The sequence below is a fragment of the Saccopteryx leptura genome, chromosome 1, assembly GCF_036850995.1.
Source record: "Saccopteryx leptura isolate mSacLep1 chromosome 1, mSacLep1_pri_phased_curated, whole genome shotgun sequence".
NCBI lineage: Eukaryota > Metazoa > Chordata > Mammalia > Chiroptera > Emballonuridae > Saccopteryx > Saccopteryx leptura.
This window is the reverse complement of record NC_089503.1, coordinates 163,619,240-163,628,496: the sequence shown is the minus strand read 5'-3', so window position 1 is coordinate 163,628,496 and position 9,257 is coordinate 163,619,240. Positions and strand designations below refer to the sequence as shown.

The window sequence follows — 9,257 nt, the reverse complement described above, 5'->3', positions numbered from 1 at the left end:
CTGTACTTTCCTTATTCTTAAAACTATGGAAAATCAATCTTGTTCATTTTTTACTGGTTTCTCCCCACCTTCCCCACCACCACTAAAAATTATAAACTCCATGTGTGCCTAGATGTTGCCTTCCCTGCTCACCCCTCCTGCCCCAACACTGGACAGGAAGAACTCAGTATTTATTTATTGAATCAATAAAGGGACGCGGAAGGGCCCAGTCACGTCGCAGAGGCAGCAAGGTGAGTGCTGAGTCTCAGAAGTGGTGAGGAGGTCCCTCTGGTGCAGTCGGCGTGGACAGACGTCCTGCAGAGTGGCCACATCACGGGCTGGGGGGGCCACAACACAGAGCCCCAAAGGTGTCTGGCCACAGTGTGGTCCTCAGGGAAGGACTGTGACCAGAGGGGACTGAAAAGAAGCCAGAAAACTATCCATTTCCCCTAAAACCAGCAGAAGCTAAAGAGGCCCAACGGAGACGTGGTGCCCAGAGCAGTGACCACAGTTAACAACACTCGACTGTGTGTTTGGAAGCTGCTAAGAGGGAAGAACTGAAGAATTCTCATCATGAGGAAAAACAATTTTTTTTCAATAAATTTAAGAAAAAATAAGTCTGAAAAGCGTTGGGCAGTACTGGGGCACACCATTGAAAATCAATTTGGCAATATGTCTTAAAAGTGAAACTGGGCATTCAAAATGTAATAACAGTTCTGCGTCCGGGTATCTGGCCTAAGAAACGACTGCCTCTCTCTAACCAACACAGGCGAAAACAATACAAGCATTGTTTATATTAGTGAGAGCATTCAAACAATCTATGTGTTCAGTAATGGGCTGCTTAATAAATGGTGGTATTATTCATACAGTGAAATACAAGACACCAAGTAAAAACAGTGATGTGTATGTGCACTGTATAGCATACACACACATAGATATACATATATCCACGTGTGTGTCTGTGTATTTGTACGGTTAGATCTTAAAAACAATGTTCAGTGAAAGTAAGCAAATTATAGAACAATAGGCATATATGGGACCATTTATGTACATTTAAACCCAGAAAACAATACTACATGTTAATTATGGGTACATGCAGCCTGACCTGTGGTGGCGCAGTGGATAAAGTGTCACCTGAAACAACGCTGATGTCGCCGGTTCAAAACCCTAGGCTTGTCCGATCAAGGCACATATGGGAGTTGATGCTTCCTGCTCCTCCCCACTTCTCTCCCTCTCTCTCTCTCTCAAAAAACGAATAAATAATATCTTTTCAAAAAATTATGGGTACATGCAACAACACATAAAATATTTTAGAAAGCACATCACAAACTGAACAATGAGCCCCGTGGGGTAAGGACAGAGGAAGCGCTGGAACTATCGTTCAAAGGGAACTCAACCTTATCTCCGGTGTTTCATTTCATTATGAATAAAATCAAAACAGACGTGACAAAAATCAGAGCTGGCTTTGGGGGACGGGGATGGATGGTGCAGTTTGTACCGGGAGCCAGAAAGAGGCCAGGAGACAGGCACACGGGACCTCAGAGCTGGTGGAGGAGGCCGACAGGAGAGCCGAGAAACACTGAGCTCCGTTCTAGAAAGGTTCACTGGATTCTTGAGACATTCAAGTGGCATCCAGGAAGCAGGCGGACCTCAAAACCCCGGAGTGGGTCACCGGTGTCCTGGGAGGGTCAGGAATTACACGGTCTCTCAAAGTCCCTTTAAATTTTCAGGTCCCTGGAGAGAGAGAGAGAGAGAGAGAGAGAGAGGGAGTGTGTGTGTGTGTGTTTAATACCCATTTCTAGAAAGCCTGAGTGTGTGTGTATGTTTAATACCCATTTCTAGAAAGCCTGAGTGTGTGTGTGTGTGTAATACCCATTTCTAGAAAGCCTGAGTGTGTGTGTGTGTGTGTGTGTGTGTGTGTGTGTGTGTGTGTGTGTGTTTAATACCCATTTCTAGAAAGCCTGAGGGTCTGACCTCTGGTGAGCAATTAGCCACTCCAATAAGGCAACTTGCTTAGTTTCCTGCCGGTCTGTGACATAGATTAACAGGGAAGGGCAATGACTCCAAGTCAGAGTGTTGCCAAAAGAAAAAAATTCAAACACAAAACTCTCTTCTGAAATCAAACTTCCCGTTCTCACCAAAAGAGAGTGAACTTGCAGATATCCAAAGAATGCTGTTATCAGGATGAAACGCCCCCTCTGATGTTTCAGTCCCTGTTTGCACTGTCCTGTCCCAGCCTGTAACCAAGGGTGTTGCAACCCCTGAGCAAGTGAACAGTCTTGGCTCTTCCCTGGAGAGGGACACGCAAGACAGGGGCTGACCGGGCAGGGTGACTCATGCGCAGTGGACATTGGAACTCCGAACCCTGGAGCCTGGGATGCCCGGTTCCTAAAACCACAGCTGCGCTGACCCCAGCAGAGTGGACATTTTCTCTGGACTGTGCTTCTTTCTCTGAGGCCTTGGGACCAGGACCGAGACCGGGACAGGAATGGGGATGGGGGCAGGGGGCAGTTTCCAAAGCTTTCTCCTTCACAAGTAGCCAGCAGTCAGAAACAAAAGCCGGCCTACAAGTCTTTAGAAGTTTCGAAATATCTGATTTGAAGGGGTTCCATTCTCTAATCCACGTGTTTTAAAAAAAAAAAAACAACATCAGGGCGAAAACCCGCCCCCCCCCACTATGAGCCAGTCTCCCCACAGTCAGTGAGCAATTGTTTGGGGTCCCCAGTCTGGCCTGGGTTCCACTCAGACCCATCTGCATGATTTAAACCACCCACTGCTCTGTGTCTGCTCAAGTTTGTGCTATCTGGACTTGCTGAGCTCAGACAGCTGCAGACAGGCCGGCCAGGTGGGACGGACCCTGCCAAGCCAGCCGTGAGTGACCACAATAAAGTTTCTTTGTAGCCATCCGTGTGTGTGGAGCATTTCTTCCTGCTGCAGAGTTCACGAGCCAGCGCCTGAAATTAAATGACAGCTTAAAATAAATAAATAAATTAGTGAATAACCCAACAATGTAGGTTTACAGACAGAATCAAGTATCTTTAGTGGTGGTTTCTGACTCTGCTTTTCTTAACGGAACTTACAAGCGCTTTTATAAATACCTTCTTTTCAGTATCACCTAGTTCTCATCCCAAGTTTACACTTAAAAAAGAGAGCTAAATAACTTACCCAGAGTCACACAGCCAGTTTGGAGCAGAAAACAAGTACTAGCCCAAATGTAAATGAGCGACTCAGGGTCTGATACAGGATGACCCTGTCACTGGGCTGGGTCCCCGCCCCCCACTACCACCCTTATTTTATCTCCCTTGAAAAACCACTGTTTCTATCTCAATTAAAAATGTCAGTCACACGGAAACAGAAAGGAAAAGCCACCGTTTCTATGAGCAGGTCCTTTTCTCAAAGCCACGGAGACAATCAAGTTTGTGCTCAAAAATAAGCTACAAAAACAAGGCTGCATCTTCCTGGTTTCACTTGCAAGTGTAAGCCTTCATTGTGATTCATAAATTAAAAGGCCACCCATTGTCCTCTGCTGCTGCTAAAGGTTCTGAACAACGGGCCTGCGGAGTACCACATGGATGTCAGCCACACACGCACACGACGCACACCCACCCACCACTCCATCTGACCCATGCATCCTGCCAAGGTCAGGATCGAGGGATCCTGCAATGCTCCCTGGTGGCATGAATGGACGTTTTGTAAGGGTTATCTATTCAGGCAGAAGGGGGGAGAGGGGACAGGAAAACAATTAGCGTATTCAAGGGGCGCTGAGCTCATTCCAAGGATAAAACCCTTTGTTTGCTTTATTTTTTGTTTTTGTTTTTCTTACCTACCTGGGGAACTCTGGACTCACCACAAAAAAACAAAACACAGGTCTTGTGAGATCTTTCTGGGGGCCTTTCCACGGACGGATGGACGGAACTCCATGGGGACTGGATGTCGGCTTGGCAGGGGACTGGCACCCGGGACCATCTGTGTGCATCTCAATACCCTGCCTCCTGCATTCGTCCTTTCAGGAGCTCAACCAGTTCAGACAGTGGGTAAGGTGGCTAGATCACCCCAGTGACCCCGGGAAGCTCGACAGAAAAACACTCATGCAAACAACCAGGTAATTCTAGCTGAAAAGCTGCCTCTGGCTTCATTGGTCAGTCCCACAAAGCCCAAGCTGGACCATCTTGTTAAAAATTTACTTACATTGTTCTTCATTCTCTCTCTGCTCTGAGAGAGGGAGGAGGGGTGGAGGGGGGCATAGGAGGGGGTGGCTGGCAGACATGAACAGGTCAGTTGGCCTCCTGGAATCTCTCCCGAATAAATATCAGCAACTGTTCCCATGTTTGGGAGGAATGTGCAGGTACCAGACTGTCCCCCACCCCCTGTGAAGGAGCTGTCCCACGCGGTGCTGAAAAGACAGAGAGGGAAGTGTTTGTTGCGTGGACAGAGTTGAAGAGGGCGGGTGAAGGTCTAGCTGCCCCAGTCCCTGATGGACACCTGGCCTCACATGCTGCCGGTGAATGATTCCTGCCACTGCCGCTCTGAGGACCACATGGTCAGGGCTACATCGACAGACTACAGGAGGCCACAGAGTCACAGGCTGCAGGTGGACAGGAGGTGGACATGAAGTCGTTTCCCCGAGGTGCGCAGTTTGGCACCCAGTTTGTGATGGGCGCCTGGTGGGTCTCCGGGGGTCCATGCTCTGCTTAGGTATGATCCACGGTGTGACTGTACCAGTCAGAATTCTGGGGCTTAGCGAGTCAGCCTCCGAGGAAGATACATGGGCAGTTTCCAAGGCCTCTGGACCTTGGTGGCACCACTACCTGCAAAATGACCAACTCGCAGACCAGGGTCTTCGATGAGCATCTCTCTTTCCACCTGGGTGAGTGACACCTTCAACTGCTCATGGAAATATCAGACTCCAGGCTATCGATCCCTCCCTTTCCTCCCAACTTGTTCCCCCCTCCCCTGCAATCTTTACTTTTCTCCATCATCTGTTATAACTGCTGATCGCCTGAACTCCCTGCATGAACCTGGCCATCGCCCTTCCCCCTCCCTACCTGACCATGAGGGGTCACCTGTGCTGGGGAAGATAGATCCTTGAGGGGCAGGAAGGGGTGCACGGTCACCAATCTCAAAGGGTTCCAACACTGTCTAACCACTATTATGCCTTATGTTTCCTTTTCAACTCGCTTTCCCATGACCATGGGAAATGTTCTCCACCTTGAATGTTCAGCACACCCGTCCCTCCCTTGACCTGTTCATCTCTCTGGGTCTTTGTGGCCACAGCCCCGCCCCATTCCCTCCTGATTCATGGGAGAGGGTGGACTGGCTCCGCCTCCATGTCCACCCCTCCACATCACCAAGATGCCTCCATCACTTTCTTTGCAAGTCCCCTCACACCATCCGTCCCATCAGAAAAGCCTAGTGGCTCTGCCTTCCAAAGACATTCAACACCCAACTTGTCCTCATCATCACCGTGGTACCCACCTCATCCAACACAGTCCCCTCCCACCTAGATCATCAGTGGTCTCCCAAGTCCCCCCACAGGCCCCCTGCAATGTGTTCTCAACGCAGCAGCCCTGGAATCATGACTCAGGCCATGGTCGTCCTGTGTTCTCCGTCCAGTGGTTTTCCATGGAAAGCCAAAGTCCTCACACGGCCGACAGGACTCTGTCCAATAGAACTTCCCGGGACAATGTAAATGATCCGTATCTCACTCCCCGGCACAGTTGCCACTGGGTAACATGGCTACTGACCACTTGAAACATGGGGCATGCTGTTGAGAATGTGAATTTTTAACTTTTTAACACTGTAATTCATTTACATGAATTTTCCTTAGTAACATGAATTCACCTTGCACTTTAATTTACTGTAATTAATTTACCTGTGGCTTCGGGGTGAGGGGGGGCGGGGACAGCACAGCCCTTGCGTGGGATCTCCTCCCCACCCACCCTATGCCCCTCTTCCCTGACTCAACATCACATCGGAAAACTCCCTGAAAATCAGGCTCTGCCACTCCCCTGCTCAGAACTCCCTGCTGAGTCCTGTCCCACTTTCAAATAAAAGCCAAGGAATATCCTTAAGCAGGACACACTGCCCTACCCACCTCTGCGGCCTCCTCCTCAACCCCCAGTGTTCCAGGTCCACTCCACTGCCCAGCAACACGGGCTGCATCAGTGACTTACCAAGCATGTCGCTGCCCCAGGGCCTTTGATCATACTGGTGTCTCAAGCTCAGGGCTCCCTCACTTCCTGCAGGGGCTTGTTCCAATGAACTCTGACAGGAGAGGCTGAGGGAACTGTTCTGACCTGAAAACCAGTGTTGTCATCGTTGTCCCCTCCCCCTCCTCCCATCACTATCTCATTCTCTGCCTTCTCCTTATAGCACTCACCTCCACCTGATGAATCATCTTTGTTTCCTTGTCTCATCTGGCCCCCCCAGCAGGCAGGGCTCCTGTCTGTTTAGTGCACAGCAGTGCCCCCCCCCCCCCCCCCCGCCCACGATACCTGAAACAGCACCTCGCTTATAACAGGCACTCAAAAAAGAAAAAAGCTGAATTTGATGAAAGATCCTGGCTGGCTTTCTGGTGCTGAAAATGACTTCTGAAGGTCTCACCCCTCAGGCTGGGGTTCCAGCACATTCCTACAGCTACTCCCTGAGGCGAGGACAGGTTCCTCCTTAAAATAGCCCACCTGTAAGTGGGTGGCCCGATGCTTATCTACAGTGGCTCTCATCACACACAGTGTGCCTGTTCACCAGTCCAGACACGGGGGGAGCACAGCACGCCTGCTCAGCTGGCGTGACCTCCCCCAGCTCAGGGCGGCTGCCCACACGGGAACCTAGCGATGTGATGTGGCCTCACGGTGACACCTCCCTCCTGACTCTTGCCTTTGCAGGGGGCGGGGAGGAAGAATGGCGTTTCAAAAACAGGCAAATAAAACCTCATGGCTCTTCCTGCTGAAAGACGTTGCTGTGGACGGTGCTTCTCTTTCAGGAGAAAAATTTTTTGCAGTCAGCAAATAAAGTAATGGTCAGTGGGTTCAGGGCCAGTTCTGCAGATTGGCCAACTTCCTCTTAACCTGCCCGACACAAGTGAATGCTGGTCTTTCTCCCTCCTGGTTTTATGTTTAACGTGCGGATGAGGAGCAGCTCAGGGCTGGGAGGAGCCGGGGGTAGGGGAAACAGAGGGGTAAGTATGCTCAAGCCACAGATAGTTAAATAGTTTTACCATCAGTTCTAATGAGGTACGTCATGGGATCTCCTGGTGCAAATGTCAAACCATGAATGCGGCTTTGGGTTTCATACTGCCTTTTTCCATGGTTGCCCAAGAAGGACACCAGTAAGTGGGAAAATTGCATCTTTGGCTACAAAAAAAAATGAGAGTTGGAGACACCAGTGGGACAGAGAACCTAGAAGATTTATTTTATGGACTTGGGGGCGCCCATCAGAGGGGGGACCCCAGGTCCAGGGTTTGCTGCCAAGCGCAGGCGCTATGACCAGGGCCTCCTCCTCCCCACTCCCTGAGTGTTTGCACCAGAACCCAACGATGAGCACTCCCTGGTACAGGGCAGGGGGGAGCAGGGGAGAGGGTTTCCACGGAAGACCTGCCCGTGACTCTCTCAGGCTATTCACAGTTATGAATTGCAAATGAATTTTCAAAATGACTCTTCTCTCGAAATACCCAGGCAGCTGGCCCTGGATGCCCACCCACAGCTAAAATAGGCACCTTGACGGGCTCGTCCCTGTGACTTCATCCTCTCGGTGGCCTCTGACCGCTGAGGCAGCTCCCTGGGCCAGAAGAAACACAGAGGGCTCTGGGAACCAACGGCAGAACCCGGACCGGTCCAGACCTTCCCAGAGTGACGGATCTGCCGTCAGGACCTGTCTCAGGGCTGGGAAGCTCTCTCCCCAGAGAGTCAGTGCTCTGTAATGGACATAATTGCAAGCCATGCATATGTGCACGGCACCTCTCTCTCTGCCTAATATGGGAATGATAATTAACTGTCCGAAAATGTAAGTGCTGGCTGGCTCGGAGGCCGATGACTCACCTGGCAAATGCAAAGAAGAAAGTCAGAACTCTGCAGAGCCGTTTAACAACATGTGTCAAGAGTCACAGAAGTGGGCCTCCCCCTGGGAGGGGGGGGCTGGCCACACCACAGGCTGTGCGCTGGCCCCAGCCGCAGAGAGAGAGAAGCAGTGGAGGAAACCTACTCCACATATACTTCAACCCAGCCCTCTGCCTGGTCTATATTGTGAATGGGTGGGGGAGGGGAAACGGGTGAAAAAGAAACAAAAAGAAAAATGAGTCACGAAATCTCTGTTCTACTGGGCACTGACCTTAAGAAATGATTCAAAAAAATAAGAAAGATCTCATGACCAAATCTGAGTCAACCTCAATGCCCAAGAGTAGGGGAAATGTTCATTATTAGGGTTCACCTTCCTGATGAACTATTACACAGCCATTAAAAGTGCATCAGGATGACCATTCCAATATGAAGCGAGGGCCGAGGGCAGCGTTCTATTAAAAAGGGCAGATTACCAGTCGTGTCTGTGTTAGGATTGCAACCACACCTAAGTGTCTTTTCCAAGCAGGAAAAACAGAAGGCGTGATGACAGGTAATGTTTCTCCCTCCTCTTTGTCCTTAACGTTTTGCCATGCTGAGCTACTGTTCTGATCATTTTCAAAAGGAATAAAAGGTTATGTGCCATGCTTCGTACTCTGTATAAATAAATGCTTTAAAAAATAGATCGATAGCTCATTTCAAACATCTGTCCTTTAAAAACCTGGGGTCAGGGTGTCTGCCCAAACATTTGGCGGTCAGCAGAACGTTCACATCAGTTCCGCCTCAACCCCCTCTCCACCACCTCGACCTCTCCCAGGTCAACTCCGGTTCACAGGAGCCCAGCACACAGTCGGGTGCTATGAGCGCTGGGCTCTGCTTGTGAGGGCAGGTTTGTGAAAACCTCTGGGTCCACCCACTGCGGCCACCCCCAGGCTCTGGAAGGCACATGGCCCTTTCTAGGCCAGATTTTGGATCCGGGACACAGGGGTAAGAAAGTTCCCAGCTGTGGGCCCTCTGTTCTTAGGTTTCTCAGTCACCTGGGGGACCAGCTTGGAGCTCTCCATAGGTAGATGGGGGGAGGGGCTGCCCTCTGAGAAAAGTGAATCATTCCACAGACAATGCAAGGAATGAACCTCTGCTTGGACCACACAGGCTTCTCTGGTCATTAATATTTACATGTGGAAAGGGGACAGCTTTCGTCCATCATTAAAAAAAAAAAAAGATCTA

At 50.1% G+C, this 9,257-nt stretch overlaps 1 long non-coding RNA gene across 1 annotated transcript; it reads right to left on the bottom strand.

Annotated features, from left to right (window-relative positions):
• Positions 1–1,874: 1,874 nt before the first annotated feature.
• LOC136389087 (uncharacterized) lies at positions 1,875–6,285 on the bottom strand. The gene is made up of 3 exons (XR_010748262.1): positions 6,153–6,285; positions 3,807–4,372; positions 1,875–2,933 (listed from the first exon to the last, which is right to left on the bottom strand). It is a non-coding gene; the product is annotated as an uncharacterized lncRNA (long non-coding RNA).
• Positions 6,286–9,257: the final 2,972 nt, after the last annotated feature.